Source organism: Pteropus alecto, unplaced genomic scaffold (genome assembly GCF_000325575.1).
Source record: "Pteropus alecto unplaced genomic scaffold, ASM32557v1 scaffold269, whole genome shotgun sequence".
NCBI lineage: Eukaryota > Metazoa > Chordata > Mammalia > Chiroptera > Pteropodidae > Pteropus > Pteropus alecto.
Window position 1 is genome coordinate 2,348,386 of NW_006443566.1, and position 25,771 is coordinate 2,374,156.

The following is a 25,771-nucleotide window of genomic DNA, read 5'->3' on the forward strand; positions in this document are numbered from 1 at the left end:
AAGTTAAGAAAAGAAAAGCTAGTGTCCTAACTCCCAGTACCTGAGAATGTGACCTTATTTGCAGCCGATCTACAGGTAATCAAGTCAAATAAGGTCATTACAACAGCCCCTAATCCAATATGACTAGTGTCCTTATGCACAGGGAGCTTTTGGACATAGAGACAGGCATGCATAAAGGAAAGACGAGGTGGAAGGACAGAGAGAAGACAGCCATCTACAAGCCAAAGATAGAGGCCTCAGAAGAAACCAACCTTTCCGGCACCTGGATTTCAGATTTCTAGCCTCTAGGACTGTAAGGTAATAAGTTCCTGTTTAAGCCACCTAGTCTGTGACACTTTGTGACAGCAGCTCTAGGAAACTAATACAAAGTACAAAGCAGGACTTCTGGTTGGAGGGAAGAAGGAGGGCAAGAATCAGGGCAGCTTCCTGGAGGAAGTGCCATCTGGGTAGGCCTGGGCTGACTGTTAGAACTCATCACTGCAGCTGGGCATCAGCCCATCGGGCATTAGCTCCGAAGGGGAAGATGGAAAGGGGAGATAGAGGGGGAGGGCACACAAATCCCGCTGGGGCAGAGGCAGGATAAAGGAATGGCAATTAGAGCCTCAAGGCCGAGGCGAAGATGCAGTGAGGGGAGAATGAAAGTGGAAATGGACAGGCTGATTGGTCCAGAGCAAAGGACATTTTCAGGTGAGAAGATGAGCTGGCAACAACATTTGAGGCTGACTGACTCCTCTGGTCCCCGGGATGCACTGGGCCAAGTGGGCAGCTGCCCATCCTCACTGTGACCCACGCATTTGTTTCTCAGGCCCTCTGGTCTCCTCTGACGTACTTACCTTACACTGTGGCCTGGCACTTGATTCTTGTGCCTTTATATTCAAATAATTGAAGGTGTTGGTTCTAGTCTAGGCTTCATCGAAAGATATTTCTGAAATCTCCAGCAGACAACATAGTCCATGGCAAATGCTGTTTTTGCAGAAATCCAGTGATCACGAGGTGGCTCTATCAAATTTGCTTTAATCTTTGAAGCTGCTGCTCAAGAAGCTTAGATATAATTCTGTTGCAGTGAAACTAAAGTTTCTAAACCTTGCACTTGTACTGCTATTGTAAATGTTAAATTTAAATGCTTTTTAAATTTCGACCCTTTTAAAAACACGTCCATGTATTTGCATAGCCCTGTGAGATAGATTTGCACACTGGAGATGTAAAACTTCAAGGACTTGGCAGAGAGCAGGCCTCGTCGTGGCAGAAGCGACGCTAGACGACCCAGATTTGGTTGTCTGTGCTCCATCTGTGGGTAACAATTACTGAGCAATCAAGACCCACGAGAGGCCATTATTATCTCTTCCTTGAAGAGAGACTTGAAAAGGGAAGGAAAGTAATCACACTTCCCGTCCAGTGTCAGCTGTCTCCGGGCAGTTCCATCGCATCCAGGAAGCAGCCCTGCCAGGTGGTTGGTACAGGTGATGCCCTCAGAGGTCAAGTTCCGGACCCAATCTAGTACATGGAAGAAGTCAAATCTGACTTCGCCTCTGATTCCACTTTATCCTGCCGCCTCCATATGACGAAGGAAAGCGGATACTAGTTCTCACCATCTCTGACCCAAAGTTTGACTCAAGTATTAAAAAAAAAAAAAAAAATTTGCTCACCTGTCCCCTACGACCCACTGCCATCGATGGTGGAGGCTGAGATCGCTTGGGGGGTGGCGGGGGAGCCACTGGCGCAGCAAACACTAACGCAGGGCGGGAGGCGAGATCTCACGGGGGAGGGAGCACACACTCCGAGCCTCTACGACTTCCAGCCCTGCCCTGCCACTACAGCCGCTGAGCTCGAGCCAGTTCCTGAACCTCCCTGCGCCTCGGCTTCATTCACGTCTACAAAACGGGGTCGAGAATGAGAGTCCCCGCCCCACACGAAGTGGTGTGAAACAGCATCGTGTGTGCAAAGCACTGCGCTGCTGTTTAGCGATCGTTCGATAAGGTTGCGTGCGATCCTGAAAATCTTTGCCGGTGTCAGCCGGACCGCTCAATGGTACGATTCACCAGAGAATTAAGATGCGGACCCCACTGACGCTTGAGCCCCCTCAGACATTCAAACTTCCCGGGAGCTCGGGCTGGGGGTCAGGACTCCACTAGGAACTGTGGGGCACCTGCCTGCAAAGGAACGCAGTGGGTGGCATGGCCTTACGCTCCCTCCTCAGCCAATATCAAACTCTGGCCTCGTCTGCGGGACGCAGCTCACACCTTAGGAATGTGAAGCCACATCCCTGGCAGCTTCCACTTCATCTTCAAAATGATGCCAGCGTTGGAAGGTGCAGGGAAATTGGCCACCGTGGTCAGGGCCATTCAGGCAGGTCCTCCCGTTCCCAGTGGGACCCTCCGTTCAGGGCTCTGGAACCTCACAGCAGTAGGGAGAACCCTCTCTAGAAGCTGGATGGAGCAAGGGAGGCTCCAGCTCCATCATCCCATAGATTGACTTCTGCAGGGTCCAGGTGGTGGGAGGCAGATGGCCACCCTCTCTCCAGACTCTGGCTGCTTCATTTCACTGTAGAACCTGATAGCCCCAGCCCCGACCTGGGCGTCTGTGTGGACAGAATTCCTTAGGGTGTCTGTGGTCAGCCACTGCGCCTCGACCTTCTGCTGGGCAACAAAGTGGGAACCGGCAGCTGAGTCACCTTGCTCTCTACCGAGAAAGGGCGTATAGGCCTGGGGAGTGATTCGGGGTTCATTCCACTGTTTGGGAGCACAAACGGAGATTCCTCCACTTCTCTCACTTGGAGGGAGTAAAATATTTGGGTAGAGCCCCAACACGGTCCCTGAGACCCTGGGTGGGAGTAATGGCAGGACGCCAAAATGCCTCAGGTGGGATCTCCACTAAGCGCTCGGTGACTATGCCAGTCCCATGATCTCCGTCAGCTCCTCCTTCTCCCAGGCTTCCCGCAACAATAGCACAGGCTAAGGAGGTAAAGAGTGCTTGCTATGCAAACACGGCTGCCAGCCTAGTCCACTGCGACCGCCCACAGCCCCACAGCCCCACAGCCCGAGAGCTTCCCCAGCCCCAGGTAGAAAATCTGAAACTCTCACTGGTATAAGTAAAACTCCATTCGCTCTGGCCGGCCAATCAATCAAGCCTTAAATTTCTTCATTAACAATTTTAATCCAGGAGCGATAGAGTTAGCGTGAGATGTTTGCTGTTTCTATCCAAATGGTCTTCTGACAAATTTCTATTAATTTGAAGCAATGTATATTAATTTTCAAAATAATGATTTTGAAATTTTGAAACCTGTCAGCGACATTCCTGCAGCTGGAAAAGCCGGAACTGGGAGCTGCCACTGGCCGAGGAAGGAAATATGGAAATTAGAGGGGAAGAATGTTGGCATTTGGCCCAAAGTCCGCGGTGCTGACGGAGGAGCTGTAAGGCCAGCAGGTGGCGCTGTTGTTCATCAGCAGAAGCCGAAGAGTCGGGCAGGAGCGCCCCTCCCAGCCGCTGACCTGAGTCACCATCACGGTTCTGAGGCACTGGAGTGGGACAGGACCTTCTCCCCAAGACCTCAGCTGACCCTGAGTGACCCAGGTCCACTTGTTAAACTCTTTCCTGTAAAAAATTGAATCCGGTAACATTTGGAGCAGAGTTCCCATCCTGCTGCCTCCTTTCAATCTGCCCCTTACTGGGGGCTCTGAGAATGTTCCCAGAAGCAAATCCACGGAGCCAGCACTGCAGTGACGAAGCAGTGACAAATTACACAAATGAAACTAACTGCCCCAAGGTCGGAGTTCTGTATAAGGATCGCCCCCTCCATACACACACTTTTAAAAAAGCTTCTTTCAGAGCCTTCCCTTTGCCAGTTTTGCCATCTCTAGAATGAAGGTGCTACCTTTCTTAGAATCAATTAGCTAATGTCAGGAAAGCTCTCTGCACATGAAAAGCACTAAATTCTATGTATTAAATATTTAATTAGCCACACTTGGGTATGATTCATAATCATCTATTCAATTTGCTGAATAACCAGAGAAAATGGCAGGATCAGAAATATAATTTTAAATACAGGGTTTCATTGATTTTGTACCTGTCAGGACTGTGAGACAGAATTTTCAAATTAACATTCCAGTCCCTCCCTGTCTCCCAGGGCCCTGAGGAAGCAGGCTCTCCTCCACTCAGCCCATTGGCTGGGAACACCACCCCCCACCCACACCTCAGCCTGGCCTGATCACTGGGCGGGCAGAGCAGCGGCAGCATGGGGCAGAGTCACAGGAGGGCCTGGCATCAGGAGGCCTCGCTTCCGTGCCCAGAGCTCCTCTGCATCCTGGCAGGTCACACCATCTCTTCCACTCAGGTCAGTTTCCTCACGTCCTGTCTGTCACATGTCTGCCCCCTTTCTGCCCTGGCAAGGGCTCCGTGAGAAGAAATTAGGTCATGTGCGAGACATGGGCAATTTCAGATGAAAGACACCAAAGCAGCTCAGAGTTGAAGGTGAGTCAGAGGCATTTCTAGTTGCTTCGAAGCAACGTGGCCCAGTTTACCTTCAGATCAGGCTCCGCCCCAGCCGAGACCATGTTGTTCTCCTGGCACACGCGAGCACGTAAAAGCAAGTCATTTTTTTCTTGTTCATCCGTTCTGCAAATATTTACTGAGCATCTGCCATTGGTAATAGGCTATGCTAGATATGCGTGTTAAAATGGTATAGACAACTGCCTCTTTCTGCCAAAGCATAATTTTCAGAAAACCAAAAATAAAACCTTCCTATGGATATATGTTGAACTCAGGTGACATTTGGGGGCCCCCAGGAAACAGGCGCCAAGACGTGCAAGACATTTATTGGGGTTAAGAAAAAAGACAGAAGGAGCAGGAGGAGGCAGGAAGAGCCTTCAGATGATGACGGAGTTCTGACCTGGAAGGGAGGGGGTGGGAGGATGTGGGAGAAAGAGCCTCAGACTGAGGGGCAGCTCTGAGAATATTTTGGCCAACACAAGGGGAACCCCAGAGCAGAGGTTGCCCTTTCAAGGACGTGGGCAAAATGGCCAGGACCCAAGACCCTGCCAGGCTGCGTTACTGGCAAGGCCTGACTGTGGCATTAAAGCAGCAGTAGATCCGAAGGCACCGCACCTGCCAGCTGACCGCACTACTCAGGTCACATGGCAGAGACGCACGTGATTCATTAGACGGTTAACAACGGAAGCAACAGGATGGTAACGTTACTTTGGAAGAAACTAAGAGAAGAAATACACGTACACAGACATTCATATATAGAGAAAGAGGGAGAGAGTGGAGACAGGCGTGAAGGAATCAGACTTCAAAACTACATTCAAAACTAGTTCAGGTTCAAAGGTTAATAAAAACATTTCTACCAGTCAGGAAGCATTTGCCCCTCTACTGGACAAAAATCATTTGCAATTTATCTGTTTTGTACAAGTTCACATGTAACTTTAGCATCTGGGCCCTGATCAATAGCAAGCTGTCAGCCAGACAAGACGGCTCTCCCTAGAGAGCCAGACACCGCAGGCCTGCAGGGTGATGTCCTGACTGGCATTAGACGAGAAGTCATCTTTGTGCCTCATTTCCAAGTTTTCAGTAATCAATACTTCCTTAGGGAGCTTACATTCTAGGGGGACAGAGCTGTAAGTAAATGGGCAGTTATATTATATGACAAATGCTACAACGAGGGTCAGCTTGTGAGCGGGACACACCTCCGACTGAGGTGTGGGGCACAAGGGCCTACCCAGGAAATGTCCCTCAGCTTCAGGCAAAAAGAAGGTTGCGTTAACCAGGCACAGGGATGGGGGGCGGGGAATGGGGAGAGAGGAAGAAAGAACAACAGAGAGGCTTTGAGGGGGGCCCCTCTGAGAAGTGCGAATAATTCTGAAGGGCTGAGAGGTTGGGGGTGATTCTGGGACTGGAACAAGCAGTGAAACGGGCAGAGACAGCAAGTAAAATAATGAACAATCTTGGATGCCATGCTCAGAAATTGGAATTTTTATCCTAAATGCAATAATTGACATTTCGTTGATAAAGATCACTCTAGATGAGGTGCAGAAAATGGATCAGAGGGAACTAGAGCTAAAATCGGGCAGGTGGGTCATGAGGCTGCACCTGTCCTCTAGGTAGGAGGTGATAGGGGCCCAAACTGGTAATGACCACGGGGGCACCTAGCAGATCACAGGTCACATCCTCAAGCTGTAGGACATTTGGTGAGCTGGGCTGACCTGGCCATCCACCCAGGCAGATGGCATTTTGGTCATCGGAAGTCTTCATGGTCAGCTGAATAAAGGATGCCAAGTCCCAGAAAGAGAAAACTAGGCCATCAAAGTCCCATGAGATATGGGGCCTCCACACATGCAGCCACAGAACCAGTCCACAGGCTCCAGGCTCAAAACCAATTTGACTCCTTTATCCATCCAGTGACCCCTTACTGAGCAACTGCTATGTGCCGGGCCCTGTTTGGATGCCAGAACTAGAAAGATGAATAAGAGTGATGCTCTCGAGGAGCCTGCACATGAGTAGGAGGCAGGCGATAGCCAACAAACGCGAGGGGGCTGGTTTAATTCCACTGAGCTTCCTGGATCTGTGGTTTGTTGTGTGTCATTAATTCTGGGAAGTTCTCTGCCAATTACTTCAATATTTGCCCTGCTCAGTTCTCTCTTGTCCTTCTGGTATTCCAATCGTGTGTGTTATAACTTTTGTATCTCTCTCATAGTTCTTGGAAGTTCTAGATTTTTCTTTTTGGGTTATGGCATTTATACTCATTGATTCTTTCTTCAGCTATGTTGAGTCTACTGATGAACTCATCAAAGGCATTCTTCATTTCTGTCAGCGCGTTTTTATTTCTAGCATTTCCTTTTTGAGACTTCCTTGTCTCTCCGCTTTTCATCTCTGCACTTATATTACCCATCTGTTCTTGTGTGTTGTCTACTTTTTCCATTAGGGCCCTATACGAATTAGTCATATTCACTTTAAATTCCCTGAAAGATCATTTTTAACATTTGTGTTATTTCTGAGCCTAATTTTGCTGCTCTGTCTCTTCAGATGGTGTTTTCCTTGGTTTTTGGTGGGACTGTGCTCTTTTGTTGAAAGCTGGATAAGCTGTATTGAGTAATGGCCCCTTATGTAAGGCTTTATGATAATCCGGCTAGGAGTTGACTTTATTTAATGTTTTCTGTGGCTACAGAGGCCAGAGACTCCTTTTTGTCTCCCTTTATTGACTTTGGGTTTCCCTAAGTCCTCCTCAGAGAGTCTGCGTCTCGAAGCCATTTCATCTGCAATCCACCACCACTACGTGGAGCAGGACTGGTCTAGAGGAGGGGAGACACTGTAATCTTCCAGTTAAATCTCAGTCCTTTAGTGGGCCTGTGCCTCGAAGCAACCTTCGTAAGTGCTTCTCCTCCTGTAGGAACCACACCCTCTGGTGAGGCGGGAAGGCCAGAGGAAGCTAGGCTGCCTCATGGACAAGGCTCTGGCAAAACTTTCTCCTGAGGGAAGGTCTTTGTTAGGGACGATGCTTTGCTGTATTTCATAAGGATTGCTCTTCCTTTACCCCAGCTAGTTTCTCAGCATGAGAACCTGGTGGAGTTCCTAAGTAAAGCTCCAAAGAAAGTGGGGTCCCCCTAAGACAGCAGTCCCCAGGAATTCGTCGTTCTCACACTAGTTCGCCCTCAATCTCCAGCGATGAGTCAAAATGACCAGAGTGAGATGTTCCTACCAGTTTATGGATCCAGCGGCTTTTGCTTCAGGTAATTGGCTCTCGGCTGTGACTTTCCGGATTCATCTGTATCTGCAGATTTCAGGGCGGTGGTTTGCCCAGCAACCTCAGCTTCCTGATGAGTCCCAAAAAGGTCATTAATTTTCAAAACTGAAATGTCCAGCTTTTTCTTGTTGTAAGCACCAGAGTGACAGCTTCCAAGATCTTTTCATGTTGGAGCTGAAACCGGAAGTCAGTAAATAACTTACTTTCAGAGAGTGATGAGGGTTAAAGAATTGACTGGGGGTGGGAGGCAGTTAGCGCAAGGTCACGAAAGCCTGTCTAGGGAGACAGTTTGTGGAATGACTGCATGTTGGGAAGGAGCCAACTTCCGGAAGATCCAGGCCAGGGTGGTCAGGCATCGGGACTGGCAGGTGTGAGTTCTCGGTACTGAAAGAAGGCCTGTGTGGCCAGAGCGCAGGGAAAAGGAGGATGGAGGGAGGAAGTGAGCTGGGGCAGAAGTCAAGGGTGAGGACAGAAGGGCTTTATTCTAATTGCAGAGGGAAGCCATTGAACAGGGGAGTGGTGAGTTGTAGCTCACATTTGCAAAAGATCCCTCTGTCTAGGAAGTCCCTAGGTCTGGTTTCGCCCAGGACACTCCTGGTTTATGCGTTTTGCTCGGTGTAATTATTTACAGTGCCTCCTTTCACTTTCAAAAGTGTCCTTGTTCAGATGACAAATCACAAGATCCCCCCGACTCTGGCCACAGTAAGGAGAAGGTGTGGGGACTGCCGTCATGGAAGCTGAGCGGTCAGCTGGAAGTGAGTGCAGTGACGTGGACGAGCCACGATGGAATCCTGAATAGATGGTGGCCGAGGAGCTGAAGGGAACTAACAGTGGCCGTGGGCGTGTTGTGGAGGCAGAGCCAGTGGGGCTGAGGTGGGGCGGGGAAGGGGAGGAGTGAGGGACCAAAGCAACCATGAGTGACTCTCTCCACCGCATCATCCAGTCTTACACGCTCCACCTTGTAAACTCTCTCAAATCTGCTGTTTCTCTTCCGTTCCCACACTCATCTCTCTTGGTCAAGTCTCTTCGTCTCTCCCCTGAATTTGAAATCTCCCCTCCATTCCCATCAGTATTTACCATCATCCCCTGGATGGTGGGTACAGCCCCCAGTCTTGCAGCCTATACGTCAAGAGCAGACACCTGAGCAGCTACCACCCAGCAAATCCATGTTCTCATCTCCCCAATGGGACATGCCACCATTCCTCCAACGCCCTTCCATCCTCTGAGTAGCTCAAGGCCTTCTGCCTGGGATCCCCTCCTGCCGTCTCTGCCAACTAAAATTCTCCTCACCCTTTAGGAAACATACATGGCGTGTCCTCAAGAAGCCCTCCCAGCCAGCTGTCATTCCTTCCCCTGAATGCCCAAGACGCTCAAAAATTACCTCTTTCAAAGCCCGTACATAGTCCATCTTACAAAGTGTCACCCCTCAACTAGTTTATAAACTTGAGGGAAAGAAAGATGTTTTTCGGATCCTAAATCCTGCAGAGAACTTGGCACATCGCAAATAGCTCGAAGCTTTGTGGAGCTGAACACGTCAGGCAGAGTGGAAGGTTGCTACCGGTTTCGTTGGTTTACCCTGGCACGTTTGCCCCCTGACTTCACTATGACGCAAACAAGGAGGAAGCTCCTCAGGGCTTCCTCACTCAGAACAAGGAACGAGATCCATGCAAGACGGATCGGCCCAGCCTGGCCGACGGATCGGCCCAGCCTGGCCTCCGGTTCACCCCAACATTCATGAGCACAAGTGGTGGGAGCTCAGGTACGAGACAGACTCTTTAATTGAAGTCTCACCATTTGCCAGCTGTGTACTTTGGGCAACTCACTTAACCTCTCCGTGTCTCAGATTCTTATCTGCAAAGCTGCCAGGGATGTTGGGGAGATCACATAAGATCTTAGCACAGAGGGTGCTTAGCACAGAGTCTGGTATATAGGACACTCTCCGTGGATGTAGTCATTATCAGTCAAGTGACTCATGGAGTTGGAAGCCACAGAGAAAATCATAACTGAAGACATTGATGGGCTTTGATCATTTTATTAAGTATTTTTAAATTTTTAATGATAATACTCAGCCTGGAGAGGGCGGGGTGGAGCAGGCTGGGAGGAGAGAACACATCTCTGCAGAGCAATTTACTGAGAACCTTCAAAGCGCTCACATCATTTGACCCAGTAATTTCATGTCTGGAGAATCTGTATTATGGAAATTCATAAAAATGAAGAAAAAGCTTACTCCCACAACGTTAATCCAAGAATTATTCATAATAGCAGAAAATTGGAATTGAGCAACTATTATATAAGAAAACATTTAAGGAAAATTTGGCTTGATATCAAACAAAATGTCTGTAGTTATGAAAAGTATATTTACAAAGATCTCTTCATAGCTAGGGGAAATATTTATAATATTAAATGAGAAAAGTAGGGCTAAAAACATTTTATGTAAATGAACGTAATTAAGTAAAAAGCATATGCATGAAGAAGAGTGTAAATACACTAACATATTAATATTGGGTTATCTCCAAGTGATGAGATAATGGACAGCTTCGATTTTTCTTTTCTGGCAATTTCTAAAATGAGAATGTGCTACTTTTCTCGTCAAAAAGAAAAATCGTGCTATTTTAAAAGACATTTGATAAGGGTGGGTCGCTCGCTATTCCAGAGTGTATCCAGCGTGTGTGACACCTCATCAGTGGCTTCTGAGATGTGCCATCTTGATCACATCGTGGAGCTCGTTGATTCGCCCCTCTGGACCTCAGCGGTCTCGTTTGCAAAATGGGGATACTCATCTTCACCTGTCTAAAGGCAGGTGGCCAAATCAGTTGCTATTAGACAGGCTTTTCCAGCTCCGATGTCTTCTGGTCTCTGAGTATCTCACAGGAACCTCCTTGCAGAGGCCACTTTTCTCCAAGTATGGACACATGTGATTAGGGCGGGATTAACTGGAGAACAAGGAGGGGGAAGGCAGCATGCTTCTCCACTCATGGCACTGAGCAGGCGACAGTCAAGGACTAATTCAAGGGCCACAGCTGCCCTGAGCCTGACCAGGCCTGCCGGAGCCATCAACCTGGACAGTTGTTTCAGAGAAGGGAGTCGGCTCTGTCCTTTCTTTCTTCTTCTCGGACGGTGGCCCTGCCAGCTCTCCTTTACCACAGGGCCGTTTGGTGCTGGTCTCAGGACTTCCGAGGCAGGGGGCACATCTGCAGTTCTCTCCTCTAAAATATTTGAGGTGCAAACAGCCCAGGAGTACAATTCCGTGTGCTTCCTGCCTCCCTTCACCCCTCACCCATAGGAATCAGAGGAAGACAACAGCTTTTCTTCTGAAAACTCAAGAGCTAGAATGGAAATACGGCATCCACTTTGAGCCTGGTGGGACAGACAGGCTGTCCCGGGGCAAACACCCAGTCTTGGCCTCCTACCTGGGATTAGCAGGGCAGGCATGTGATTAACTTGCGGTCACAAGACCCTGTGTGGGACTAATCTTGAGGAACATTCTTGCCAAGCTGCACATCAGCTGTGAGGGCCCAGGAATACCCCCGCAGTGCCAGGTAAAGGCAGTGAGATGGGCCAAGCAGATGTGCATGGAGCCCACCACCGGGGTCGGATCCACGCCCCACCTCCTCCTAGCGGTGTGACTGGGAAAATCACCCAAACTCTCTAAGTGCCAGTTTCCCTACTTATAAAATGAGAATCCTAATGGCTCCTACTACACAAAGTCCAGCGAGGACTAAATGAGATAATGTGTGGGCAGAGCTTACCCCGTGTCGGCAGGTAACAAGGGCTCGAGAAATGACTAGCTCTTTTTTTTATGAAGCTCTTTTTTGGGCTCAGCACCCCTGCGGGCAGTGACGGGGATACAAAAGGTTAAACCACAGTTCTCTCTCCGGTGAGGTCGGTCGGACTACCCCCAGGAAATAGTTAAACAGCTAAGCAGCAGCGGGTGATTAAATGCAAAAGCTACTGGGAGGCAGCAATGCTATTTTTAATACCAACTTGCTGGAAGCAACCCAAGTGCCCAGCCATCCTGTAATGACTAAGCAAACCTGAAATTTTGTGACATGACAGCCCACTGCAGAGCCGTTGGAAGTGGCAGGCATGCTCCTGATGTCCATACATGGAAATGTGCCTCCGAAATAAACATTTCCAGAGGGGAGTCGCACCGTGGCACGTGCACGCTGTTTGCTGTAAGTGGTAAATATAGGTAAAGTCACTCACGGAGCTTAAAAAGGAACTTGGGGGGATGGAAGTAGTTTACCGTGTAAAGCTCGTCAGTTACTTTCCCCCTTGACAAGTTGCTTAAGCACTTGGTATTTAAAAACCAGCGAGAATAGTGCAACCAGAGAAGGGTGTGAGGTGCGGGGTAGAGGGCTGAGGAAGGCTTCGCAGAGAGGGTGGTGTCAGCAAAGGCGGAAGCGTCTGTGGATTCATATAAAGGAACAGTGACTTGGGTCCCCCTCCCCCACTGGTCCCTGTGGCCAAAGGAAGTGAGTTATGTGCTATTAAGGGCAGTATGAGAAGCGGGTATGGGAGAGCCCTGGGGGTGTGGGGGGACCCTTCTCCATGGGGGACAAGGGGAGTGGAGGAAACACTGTTTGTATATTGGGAATCAGGGCTTGTCTGTGCCAGCTGGTGGACTTTCAGGTTCTCGCCTTAGTCCTGCCCAGGGGTCGGGGCCTGGTGTGGGCCCGGATCCTGATTGGCTGTGTCTTAAGGAGAAGAGGGGCCCATGCCAGGGCTCTCTCTCAGCTGTACAGTAAGTATTCGTGAAGAGCCTGCAAATAGGGTCCCAGAGACGCTGGCAGACTGAGAGCGTAGAAATAGTTGAGGAAATGCACCTCCATCTGGGCCGACCAGCGAAGGCTGCTGCTGACTGCACCATATCCTGCTGCAAACCGTGAACCAAATCTCCAGGGCGTTTCGAGGCTATGATCTCTCTGATTAACTTATGGGGTAACTCGCTCAGCTGTTGTTAGGGTCTGGCCAGCCTCCAGGGATCAGCTCTCGGGTCTGGCTTCTGTCCCCCCAAACATGAACCTAGAGGCATCATGGAAAGGCACAGAACAGACGTTTAGCACCTGACAGATGTGGGTTTGAATCCTGCCTTGGCCACTTAACTGTGACCTTGATCACGGTTTCTAACCTCTATGAGCCTCCGGTTACTCATCTATAAAAAGGGGGACAGTTATGCCTCCCTCCAGCATTTGAGGATTAGCAATAATGTGTGCAAATGTTGGCACAGATTAGAATCTCAGTGAGTGATGAGCATCACCCTGTTCTTCCTGAAAACGAGCCTGTGATGGAAGAGTTCTCACTTTGGTGAGATAATCATACTCCGGAGCCACACACCTGCAGCATGAACGTGGCCTCCTCCCCATCCCACATTCTCTGCACTGCCCAGATGTGGGCTTCCTGACCCACCCCAGTCAGAGGCGGTTTGTGCATCAGACAGGCTCCCTCTGCCAGCAGGTAAGCCTGGTGATCAGGGCAGGTCAGGGAGACGGGAGGCAGTTGCTGCTGAATTCTGGCTGCAGATGGCTTCTAGAACTCCCATGGGAGGGCCTCGACCCCAGGAGCACCTCCGTAGTGGACTAGCCACCTAGGGCATAATAAAATATATATATTTGGTTCCTGACACAGAGATTCTAAAACCCTAGGGATTTCCCGAGTTATAATAGTGATGAGTGTCTTTTTTTTTTCTGTTTGATCTTTGTCCCTGGTTCATGACACAGAGCTCCTACATCTCTTGTCATTTCCTGGGTGATAGGAGCATCTTGTCATAATGGGGCGTCTCCAGGTGGGCCCTACATAGCTGCAGGATGGGACAGGTCTCCAGAGACAAAAATTTAATTCAAAGACTGAAACTTTCAGCCCCGATCATGTCTGTTATGAAGCCCCACTAAAAGTCCCAACAGCATGGGGTTCAGCGAGCTTCTGAGTTGGTGAACAAATCTATATGCCAGGAGGGTGACATGCCCCAACTCCATGGGGACAGAAGCTCCTGCACTCAAGACCCTTCCAGACCTCATCCTGTGTATCTCTTCATCTGGCTGTTCATTCATATCTTTCATTATATTCTTTAGAATAAACTGGTAAGTGTAGATAAAGAGTGTTCTTGAGTTCTGTGAGGTATGCTAGCAAATTACATGGGAATCCCTGATTTACAGCTGGTCAGTCAGAAGGGCGAGAAGCCCAGGACTTGTGCCTGGCATCAGAAGTAGAGACAGTCTTGTAACAGTGAGCCCGTACCCAGCGGGGGCTGCCCTAACTCTGGGAGCTACTGTCAGAACGGAATTGAATTGTCGACCGCCCAGCTGTGTTGGGAGATCAGAGGATTGGGTGTTGGCACTGAAAAACACCCCACTATCTAGACTGTCAAAGTGACCGGGAGCCCCCAGGAGAGCAGGCATCGATCACAAGCGCTTTCTCATTAATGAATGGCCGGAAGTAGGGGCCTCGTAGGGGAATCGCCCAGGCCCATCTTGGCCTTGGAGGCAGGGCTGCTGGGGCACTTGAGTGAGTCCTAACAAGTCAGAATGCTTCCACACGTTTTTTCCTAAAATTTTAAATTCCAGACTCGTAAATATTTCTGGTTCATAAAAGATCTTAGATTGTGTACACATTATGCGATTATTTCAGGTTTTTAAACGATCAAAATAATACTTTTAATCCTCTTTTGAACACTCTCTTTAAAGAGGAGTTCTAGTTCCTTCTTTTTTTCCTCAAGAGATGCCGGCGAGACTCTCAGGTCCCTCTCGCTGCTCGTTGCACTGGACAGCCACACCAGCCTCTGACAGAACCATCGAGAAAAGGAAAACATGACAGAAAATTCATGTTCACAAAAATCTGGAAGCACAGTATTGCAGTATCCTCTCTGGTCTCCTCTCTGTTCCACCCCTCCCCCACCAAGGCATTTCTTCATTTGACTTCTCAAATTGTCTCAGACACCAAAAAAACCCACGTCGCCCAAAAGTAAATGCCTGGTTTTTTCCCAGTCCTGGCTGCCAGACCCTCCTGATGTCTCCTGAGGTTCCACATCCATGAACGGCATCAACATCCATCCCTGAAATGACGTAAGCCGGAAAACTAAGTCGTCTGTATCATTGCCTTTTTTCTCACCACCCAAACCAACCCATTGCCAAGCGCCATTTCACTTCCAAAATATCTCTAAATCCACCCACTGCTCACTGCCCCTACTGCCGCCACCTTAATCCAGGTGTCTTTATCTCTTACCTGGACGACTGTGGTGGCCACCTTCTGGGCCCAGTCAGATTCCCTTCCCATCTGATTCCCCGACTGCACTATAAAGATCTTTTCTAACGTATGGCTGATTCTAGCACGCTCTGCTTAAAGACCTCCAATAGCTTCCCATCGCTCTTAAAATAAAAAGCAATTTTCTAATAAGCCTGTAAGGCCCCTATTCAAATGCGCCTTGTTCTCTGTGCTCTGGCCACACTGGCTTCTCGAATTCCTCCCATGAGCATTTTTGAATGTCACAGGGTCTGAAAGGGTGCTACTTACTGGTATCCATTTGGAGGGCCAGAGTGACCAAGTGTGCGTCAATGTTGGGTCGATCCCACGCAATAAAAATCTTTCTTGCTCTAAAGCCAATGGCAACTCTGTTGAGAAATACTAAAGGAAATTTGGTGAAGGAAGGCATAATAAAATTAGATAGTCCCTTAAACAAGTCCCACAATTCTAAAGAACTGAGCCCTCAACACCATGAAGAGAAGAAATCGCTTTTTATTAAGATATAAAGAACAGTGGTACCAATAGCTGCCTCATCCTGGGTTTGGCATCCAGTCCTGGTGCCAAAGCAAAGCAAGACCCTCGAAGTCTGGACTATAGCTGGCACACATACAAGTACACACACACACACACACACTCACACACAGATGAACTCTGGCAAGCACATACTCACATGTAGATACATATGGCCGGCACACACACACGTGGATAGATTGCTGGAACACACACACAGGCATGCACACACACAGGTGGACGGACTGTGGCTGGGCTTATACACACACATGCATGCACACGAACACATGCACATACCCCTGGATGGGCCGCGGCTGGGACACACAAATGCACATGCATGCACATGCTCACATGGACAGAGGTAGATGGACTGTGGCTGGCAATAGAGGCGGTGAGAATGGTGGTCCTACATGGTGCAATTGATCCTCACCCTCCCTGTCATGCTTCTGTCTGGGGACCCTCAGAGGCTCAGAGCTGGGTCTCATGGAAGCCATTCACAGGATGGATGCAGATCACCACTCCAGCTCCCCAGGGCAGGTCCCCCTCTCACTGGTTCTTTAGGCACAAGACGCACTCTGAGTAGCGGAGGCATAATTAGTACTGGCTTCACTGCTCTACCTTGCATGAACAGACAATTTAACTAATGTACCAGGATTCAAAGCTATGTCATGGGCTAAGTTCAGCATTTTCTCTCTAATTTATGGTGAATTCCAAACCAAAACAGATATAGTACACTTCTTACATCCTCTTTCCAAGGTGAGACAATCATAAAGATATTCTTTAGAAAATTCTCTCTGCTCAGCTGACCCTGGCTTTCCCTTACCTGCTTCTTCTCCAGATCACATGTTCATGAACAGATCTGCTAAGAAGTCCCCCGAGCCGTCCCCTTGTGACTAATAGAAACTCCTAGTATAATAAGGTCTAACAGAATACAGCATAATGTATCATATACATTCCTACAATCTTTATAAAAATTCTATTAGCTTAACTGGCTAAAGTTCAACAATCGCATTGCCTCTTTTTCTCTGATAACAAGTGTAATGCATGTTTATTATAGAATATTCAGAAAAGCACAAAGAATAAAAATTGGAAATCATTCGCTATCTCACCATACGAGATATCATTGTCAACGTTTTGGTAATTCTTCTCCTCCAAGCATATGTAATATACCCTTCTTCACATAAAATTGAAATCACGTGATATATTTTGCTTTTTAAGTGGTTCTATGCATTGAGCAATATATGCATCACATGTTCCATACATAATTTTTATGGCTGTATGTCATCATATTGTATGGATGTTCCCAGCACTTACTTAACCAACCTCCTTATGCTGGACATTTGTAAGTTCAAGTGATACTGAGCTCTTCAACTCTCCACTAATTCTCCTCCTTTGGACGAATTCCCGGATGTGAAGTGGCTGGATCAAAGGCTAGAGGCTTCGATACTTATTGCCAACTTGTCTTTCCCAAGTGTCAGAACAGTTTCTAGTCTCACGAGCAGTGTGTATGAGTGTCCATTTGCTCGGACGCTTATCATCAGTGATTGATAGTTTCTTCCTGGCTCTTGAATTTTAAATGCAATGGGCCACGTTCAATGAAATGCATCTTCAGAATTCATCACCATCCCAGGAAGCCCCACAGATACATGAAAGAGAGCACTTCTGAAATGACCAGGAAAACAAATGACATATTTAAATGCAAACTGAATGCCGAAATAGGTTTTGCCAACTAAATGATAGAAGAACACTGTTTTGCTGACACATTATGGATGAAAATTTCAAGCATACGCCTTGTCCATATATTAAGAATATCCTATTAGTCAGTGGCAATGTCTCCATCACTTGTCATTCTTGCCATTCAGTTTCTAGTGACACAGACTCTATACTCTAGGGGGTCATGTTTTCAAATATTACTCCAAGCTTTATTTTTCCACACTCTCATGTCTCCTAGTTTTCATCAAGGGTCCTACAGGTTTGCAGACTTGTGTGGCTTTCGTGAGATGGGGAAGGTCAAGGGGGTATCCATCGAAGGCCTTCCAGGGAGAGCAGTGTTGAGATTCTGCCCTCCATCAAGGCCAAGCATCCATCTAACAACACTGACTGCCCCCGCTGCAGCACTGACTCAGGACGAGGGTGCAGACATGGCGTTTGAATGCAGGAAAACGCCAGTGACTCATCTTCCTCTGGAAGGCTGGGCAAGATTGTGGCAGTCTCCTAAGGTGAAGGTGCCTCATTTGAAATTCACCAAAAATCCCCAATGTCTCAAACGGTTCCTTCTGTCTGAAAAAATTGCATGAGATTTGTCACATTTGGCTACTCACATTTGGCCAGAGCAAGTTCTAGCTCTGGAATTTAATCATCAGATCGAACAACTAATTTCTAAATTGGGCTTGTGATGAAGACTATTTCATAGGGATATTAATTGTTTGAAGTTTGCAGCCAGAAAATACATGACAGTCTAGATTTTATGGCTCGTTCTAGATAACGGTGACACATAACTGAGAAATGCATCTGCTTCTTAAATCCATAAATTGGATGTTGTTTATAATAATGCAGCCAGAGCGGTAGCACCTAATCATAAGAGTCACTGTCCCCATGGAAAATCATTATTTAGTGTATACCTGATAAATTGGTCATTGTTCACAAGCAGAAGAGAAATTGATAGGGCCCGTTTTATTTACAGGGGAACGGGCAATATGTTATCTTCTTATTGGACTGCTGGTTTTCCCATCGGAGGGTTATGTTGCCTCTTGTGTGTCACTCAGAGAATTTTCTCAATGTCATTAGTCTTTAAGGCTTTAATATGCACGGCATAGGAATAATCATTCTTAATCTCTGAGTTATTTTCAGAGAAGAACCTTAGAAATATATTTTCAAATACAAATTTAATCTCTCGCCTCTCAAATGGAAAAACAAAGAAATGACAAATGGCAATGAGTAACTTTATTATCCCAAGCTGGCCAGTTACAACGATAGGCAAGTTACAATGATGTCATCTGTCTTCTAATATGGGAAGGTAACAGTTAGGCATGATTCAGTAGATGGTATGTGGCTGAGACTGAGCATTCCAGCCTCACAGACATGTGTCCCCACTGGAAACTTGGCAGCCTCTCCCTGGAGATTAACATCATTCTCACTGGAGAACATGGCATCGCCACAGGGGACAGGGTTGTGCTGTGAACTTGACACTGTGATGCAGGCTGCCCCTCCCCGCAAGCTCCAGGTCCACCACCTTGGGTGTGAGCTCTGCTATTCCGTCCACTGTGCTACCATCACCACAGGGAGGGCTGCCCTGGACCCTGGTTGCTGATTCCATCCGCCAGCTGCATGAACGAGTGAGCCCTGCGCTGGTAAAGCACACAGGAGCTGAACGACCTCTGAGAACGACGGGCAGGCCAGGTGTGGGCTGTGCATCACTCCTACTCACAAGTAAGGAGACTCAGGCTCCTCTGAGGCCACTGAGGCTCTTCCCAGCTTCTAGCACTTTCCAAAGTTCTGGTGGTTTAGCTTCCAGGCCACACAGCAGCCTTCAGATTTTTAGCCTCTCCTGACTCACCAGAGTAATTTGCACTGAATTAATCTGCAGGTATTTATTGAGTCTCGACCACATGGCCAACACTGTACTTTTGCAGGAGGTAGTATAGGAGGGGTTCCAGAGAAAGAACTGCAACCACATTGTTGACATTTTCAAAGGCTTTCACAAAAAATTGTCTCCAGGTGATGAGACCAGTGATCAGAGCGTCAGCCCAGAAGTCCCAGCTCTACTGCCGAGCTGGCGCTTCCTCGGTGGTTGTCAGCATCCACACTAGGGCTTATGCCGCTGGGTTTCTGTGGGGATCCAACAAGATAACCCATAATAAGCATCCATAGGATGTTGGCTATTATCCTCGTACCAACCCTACTTTGCAGACAGAAACACTGTAGAAAGGGTACAGAGAGAAAAATATAAATAATATTTCAGTTTTCTTCCATTCTTGCACAACTCATCGAGGTTGATGTTTTTACAACCTTCCTCTTTTACAGGTGAGGAGACAGAGGAGGGCAGTGCTTCTAATTATTCGTGACTATTGACGTTTGGAGCCAGATAATTCTTTGCTTGGGCCTTTCCTGTGCATTGCGGGAGGTTTAGCAGCATCCCTGGCCTCCAACAGAGGCTACTAACACCATCCCAGGTGTGGCAATCTAAAAAGTCTCTGGGCATTGCCAAATGTCCCCTGAGGGAAAAATATCCCCCCAGTTGAGACCCACTGAGGTGGAGTAATTTGTCAAAGGGCTAATGAGGACCCCTGCCCCTAAAGTGACTCATCCTCTATCACTAGGGCGCCTCTCCAAAAGGACTCATTACAGAGTCACAGAGATGAAAACACCAGCGAGTTCTGCCTGATTCTCAAGCGCCATCCAAGTTCACAAAAGGGAGCATTGGAGATGAGTTTCCCTTTAGACAAGGTCAGGTGAATCAAGGAGATGGGCCGTGGCCCGGACACTGCAGGCAGGCTATATGGAAGACAGAATGGAGGGATGACCATGTGCAGTGTGGCTGCTGAGGGAACTAGAGGCAAAGGCCAGAGAGGGGCTGCATGGGCACCTTGAAGACCAAGGGGCCCAAGGAGGTTGGATAGGGCACGGGTGAGAGGACGTTGTAGGCCTCGGGAGTTGTCAGAAAAGTTTGGACCTGATGCCTCAGACTCCAAGGGCTGGTCCCCAAGCGGGTGGAGGCGTAGGCCTCGGGAGTTGTCAGAGAAGTTTGGACCTGATGCCAGGAGAAGTCAGACTCCAAGGGCTGGTCCCCAAGCGGGTGGAGGGTTGAAGGAGCATGCAGGCAGTTTAGAGTGAGGACATCCATCTGGAACAGCAGGGCCTCTGTGATCTGAAGAGAGGCCTTTGCAAGCTACCACCAGCAGTTCTTACAACTCGCCTGTTATAGCTGGGTCGGAAGAGAAAGGTGCGATGCACAAAACTTGGTGATGTTTAGGTGGGCAGTGGGGCCCTGCACTGACCCGGCTGGTGAGCAGGTCTGAGCCTCACTGCTGAGAAGCTGTGGCTGATGACTTCCGCTTAAGACTGGCCAAGTACCACAGAAACCAGGCTGCCCTTTTCCCCCAGCCTCCCAAAGACAACAAGCAAATGGACCTTTGATTAGGCCCCTTCCTGGTTCTGAAGGGTAGGCTGCAGAGCTGTTCACTCCAATCACCATCTGGGGAGTCAGGATTTCCTGAGGTGAGCAGCAAAGGCTCACGGCTTTCTCACTCCTACTCCCCCGGAAATCCGGCTGAGAGTCGACCAACAACATCAACAAAAAAAAAAAAAGAGAGAGAGAAAGAAAAGCACCGTGTGGGTCATTGGTCTATTTTTATTCTGCATGGCCTGACTTGGTGTTTACGTGCCTGGACCACCGGCTACCTGTGAGAATTTCAACATGATGTGTGTTCAAGATGTTCTCAGAATTTCCAGCCGGCAGATTCTGGCGGGCTGTTAGTAGAGGTCAGACAGTAGTAGCTGGTCATCTGCATGGAAGGTACCAGGTTGAATAACGTCTGAGCGAAATTGGTGACCGGCCCTGTGCCTTTTTAATTTTTTATTTTTTAGTAGACCAGACCTTTCTTCCACAAAGAGACAAATCATTCGCTGAGTCATTCATCGAGTCGTCCACACATTTATTTAGAAACATTTACAGCTGCTGTGAGTCGGGCTCCATGCTTAACATTGGATCAATGAGTGAAGAGGCAAACAAAAATTCGACCTAAAAGGATATAGCTTACTGGAGCATCGTGGGTAGTTGTGCCATGTATTATGAAGGGCTAGATGGCTCCTTCTCGCTAAGAATGCATCTTAACTGTGTACACACAGCATAGGCAACTAGAATGCTGGTAGATCAGCTGAGGAAAGCAGGTGTTACCAAGTTAAGTGTGACCAGCTGGGCAAATTCTTTCTTTATTTCCCGTTATCAGTTATTTTAGGATGCCAAGAAATATGCCCGTTAACTTGCTGACTTTACTTCACCAGCTGCTCATGCCCGGAGCTAGGTGTCATGGAGCCCGGCCACCAGCAGAGGGAGCCTCAGGCTCATCCCGGAGCTCTGCCTGCAGCAGGGAAAGAAAGGCCTGTTTGTGCCCAGCCAGCCCAGAGGGAACTGGAGGATGAAGTTGATCAGAAAACTATTTGGCTCAGCCCCCACTTGCTGAACTGACGGAGCCTTATGTCCACGATGAAGTCACATACAATGGAAAGTGCCTGGCAATCAGCAGAGATTACAAAACCAGGGGAAGGAAGCTGCTGGCCGGGAGGGGGCAGCGGGGACCAGGAAGCCCTGCTTTTCCTTAGGGCCAGCACCCATCCGAGCCCGAGCCAAAGCCTGAGGAGTTGGTGTTGACCTTGGAAGCCCCACCTGGGTCTTTTATTTGCATCAGGTTGCCCACTGGGAATCCTAAGGCTGAAATCGTATATTGAGAAAGGGAGAGTGAAGACCCCCCAGGATGGTTGCCAGGCAGGCTGTCAGTCCGTCAGTCCACCCTCTGATTTCACTGGCTAATTGACAGCCCTATCGCAGGCGTCAGCAGTTAGAGCCACTTGGCACACAGAAGGGGGACCATGAAAGCAAGGCTGAGATCTTCTTCAGGGAACAGAGTCTTCCAAAGGCTGAGGGTCTGTGAGACGTGACAGCTGAAGAAAATTAAATGTGACTGCGGCACGGTGCCTGCATTATCCAGCCCGGCAGGCAGCCTGCAGCTTCTGCTGCCCTTGGGTCTAGAGAGGGTGGCTGGAGGGACAGAAGGTAAAGGAAATGCTGTGACAGAACCCCATTTAGGAAGGTGCCTGCCCATTTGCTTATCAAACAGTAAAGCAGCCCCTTTTCACTCCAACTCAACTCAAGTCACCTGCAGGAACCTTACAGGCTGATTGGACCTAGGAAGGGGGCCTGGTTTCTGCTGGAGAAACAAGTGATTCAGACAAAGAGTTTTGTCCCCTCCTCCCAGAAGAGCCTGGGGCCTGCACCCTCCTTAATGGGTATAGGGACCATGGGCAGAGTGGAGGGGGTTCAGTGCCAATAACAGACAACATAGGAAAGCACTTCACTGCCCACCCTTGCCCCTGCCCCTCCCCAAATTCAGGCCACCCACTGGCCAGGCCCGGAGGAACACGGGGCCCCGGCTGCCTGCGCTCACACTGAGACCATGTCTGGCTTTGCCAGGCTGCCCTGGAGCCACCATGGAGCAGAACGGCGGCTGCGCCCGGCCCTCCCCCACCCCCGGGGTGGCGCTGGAGTCACGGAAGGCCGGGCCCTTTTTGCGGAAGTGATATTATGTAGATAATAATCATTTATTCACCAGTCATAAAAATGATCCGTGGCCCGTGAGGAATCAGAGCTGGGCTGATGAGCATCAAGCAGCAGGCCTAATCAGAAATTCAATATTCTCTACCCTTCTTTCTATTAACGATCAGAGCGCTCCGGGAGCCTCGCCGCAGGCTTTCCCGCAGCGCGCAGGAGCCGGGGAATGGGGGTGCGGGGCTGCTGTTTCTTTCGTTGGTGTTTGGGTGGTGTGGGGTGACCAGCCCTCTGCCTGCCTGGGCGCCCCCTCCATTGCCTCCAGCCCCCCCGGGGAGATGGGTCCCAGCCCCGCGGTCTGAGGCAGAGCCTCCTGCAGCTGCATGGTCAGGCTGCCTTCATCTCATTTCCATGCCGGCCTGCGCTGCTACTTTCCCACCTGCTTCTCCACAGCTTTATAAATCATCCTGGCCTTTTAAATAAATCTAGGCTGTCTTTCAGGGCGCTCGTAAGCAAATGAAAGTCAGGTCCAAGGGACAGAGTAGTAGCTATCCTTGATTCCTTTGCTTATTTCCTTCTGTTCAAAGACTGCTTGACCGTTTGCTATCTGGGCGACCCAGGGCGTGATTGTAAGGAAGGTAAAATATGGCGGCGGGCTCCTCTGTCTCCGTCTTTTGTCCTCCCTGTCAGCACCCCAGGGGCTCCTGACCTAGAGAAAACCAGTCTATGGTCTATACACTCCCAGTGCTCAGGTCCTGGGGGAGTTTGCACGACACAGGATAGGACTGCCCAGCTCCCATAAATGGTAGCGCTTCCGGGGTGGAGGGCGGCAAGGAGCTGTCCCCGGGGCCTCCCGTCATCGCAGCTCTTGGAATGGCATGGAGGCCTCTGTCCTGGGCCCATGGGCAGTGTGAGCCGCCCCCCTTCCCCCCGAATCCTCGCGCAGGCCTCCCTCGGCTGCTGGTGCAGACGCTGCTGCACTCCCTCCTTTTTTGTCACCAGCTGGCAGCCGGAAGATGGGGGACCGCTGCTTCCACCTCAGTCCTGGTCTCCAGACAGCTGCCTTCCTTCATGCACGTGAGCGCTGAAACCCTGGGGCCCCATAACAGTTTGGAAAAGGCCCCATGCACTGGGAGAGAGCCACCCCCTCTAGGCTACGAGGCCAGTACCAAGGGTTCTGCTGTTTTCTCTCAAATCCTGGGTGCCTCACCCTACTCCCCTGAGCCGTGGTGGGACGTGTGGAGGGTCTTATGGGCAGTTCCATCCAGCCCATATGCTTCCTGAAAACGGAGGCCTCTGATCTCCTGGCTGAGGCGGGGTCCACCGGGGGTGGGGGGTGTCTAGGAAATTGGCAGCGGGGGTACATGAGGGCAAAATATGCTCCAGATATGTGTAGACTTGGCCACAGTGTCCTGAACATTTGCAACTCATTGGAAAATACCAGCACTATTTACTCACCAGTCACTTGACCATGAACCGTCATCGTCTTTGTAGGAAAAGTTCTACATGAGCATAAGATGCAGGAGATCTTAAGTGGGCAGCAGGAACTACCACTGACTGGATCCTAAACCGCGCTCGGCACTGGACTAGGATTTCTCAGGTATGAGTTCTCGAGTTCATTGTGTTCCATGAACTAGGGGTGCTGTGGCTGATTAGCAACTCTCAGAGGTGGAAACAGACTAACTGGTCGAGGTGTGAATTTGCCTTCCATCTTACTGTAACTGAGTTTCCTGTTTAGTTTCCTGCTACCAGTGGGCTCCTGTGGGTGAGCTCTGTGCAACTCTCAGAAAAAGGGACAAGAGCGGCATTAAGCCAATCATGAAAGAGCGTAAGAAGTTTGCCTGCTGTTGTCTGGCCTCCTCTGACACCCCGCCCCCAGCCCTTGCACTCACAGACTCTGGGTCCAGCGGAAGGAGGGCACTTAGCTCCCTTGGGACCTGACGGCACCCCTCCTGATAAAGTGGGAATTCTGCCTCTCCAGTGCAAGATCCCCACGTTTATGTAAGGGAGCAGTGATGAGGATCAATGTTGTTTAGGGTTTTGTTTTCCAAAGGCTGGAGGAAAAGGTATAGCGTTGGGCAGGAACGTGGAGGCCTCCGCATCCCTGCTAGGAACAATGAAGAAACTGGCTATTCAAGTTGTCTTTTCCTTTCCCTCTGAGCTCCTGGGATCTGCTGCCACCTCAGGGGGCCTTTTGGCCCACACATGCTCCCTGCTTCCTGAAAAGTCAGAATGAGAAGGTAACAAAATGTGCAAAAATTAGTGCTTTGGTTCAGGAAATCCCAACTCCTGGAACCAATGGGTTAATATGGGGTCCACTGATAAATTCCAGCTGCTTCAGTGTGTGCTCCGCGGTGCGTGCTCCACATTCCAGCTGGGGGCCATGTAATCAGCGTCGGAATGGGCAAAAAGGATAATATCTTGCACCGTGTCATTTTTGTTTCTGCCTCCCAATTCACCCAAGCTAAAATTTCAACTCCTCGCTTCAACTTGGTCGGGCTAGTGTAAAGTTACTTTCCAAAAAAACCGAGAGAATATTTCGTGTGAAGAAGGTGTGGCAAATGGAGCTGGCCTGCATTTGATGGAGAACAATTTCCACTTGGGGCTGGGCCTGCCCGCCCCAGGCTCGCATTGAATGATCCCAGCTGTGCAACTTCTGGCAGGCTCCTACCTCCCGCCCACTCTGAGGGAAGAACTCCTCCCCTCCTTTAGTAGGGCATCCGGGAAACAGGCGGGGGAACAGGTGGGTCATAGCCAGATGCGGACTGTGTACCAAGAAGGCCTAGCCAAGTCTAGAGAGCCTGTGCGGCTTCTCAAAACTAGGCAGCATCAGCTCATTTGAGAGAAAGCAATTGGGAAAACAAATATCAAGTCAGAAGAGGAGAGACCATGAAAATTAGAAAGTGCTGAGAACCTTCTAGGCTTTAAGAGTTTGGTCATGCTATTAACTTCTCGGTCCCTTGGCCAGCAGCAACAGTCTTAAAGTTCTTTTAAGGAGAGGCACATCAGAGTTCCAATCCACC

At 49.2% G+C, this 25,771-nt stretch overlaps 2 long non-coding RNA genes across 2 annotated transcripts in view; both read left to right on the plus strand.

Moving 5' to 3' along the window:
- Positions 1-4,241: 4,241 nt before the first annotated feature.
- The window catches only part of LOC112472843, a 45,244-nt gene continuing 23,714 nt past the window's right edge, over positions 4,242-25,771 (plus strand). Inside the window, exons 1-2 of the long non-coding RNA XR_003043787.1 lie at positions 4,242-4,330; positions 24,243-24,348. This is a non-coding gene — a long non-coding RNA (uncharacterized LOC112472843). The remainder of the gene's footprint in view (positions 4,331-24,242; positions 24,349-25,771) is intronic.
- Positions 10,024-15,127, plus strand: LOC112472844. Its single transcript, XR_003043788.1, has 2 exons — positions 10,024-11,927; positions 14,451-15,127. It is a non-coding gene; the product is annotated as an uncharacterized LOC112472844 (long non-coding RNA).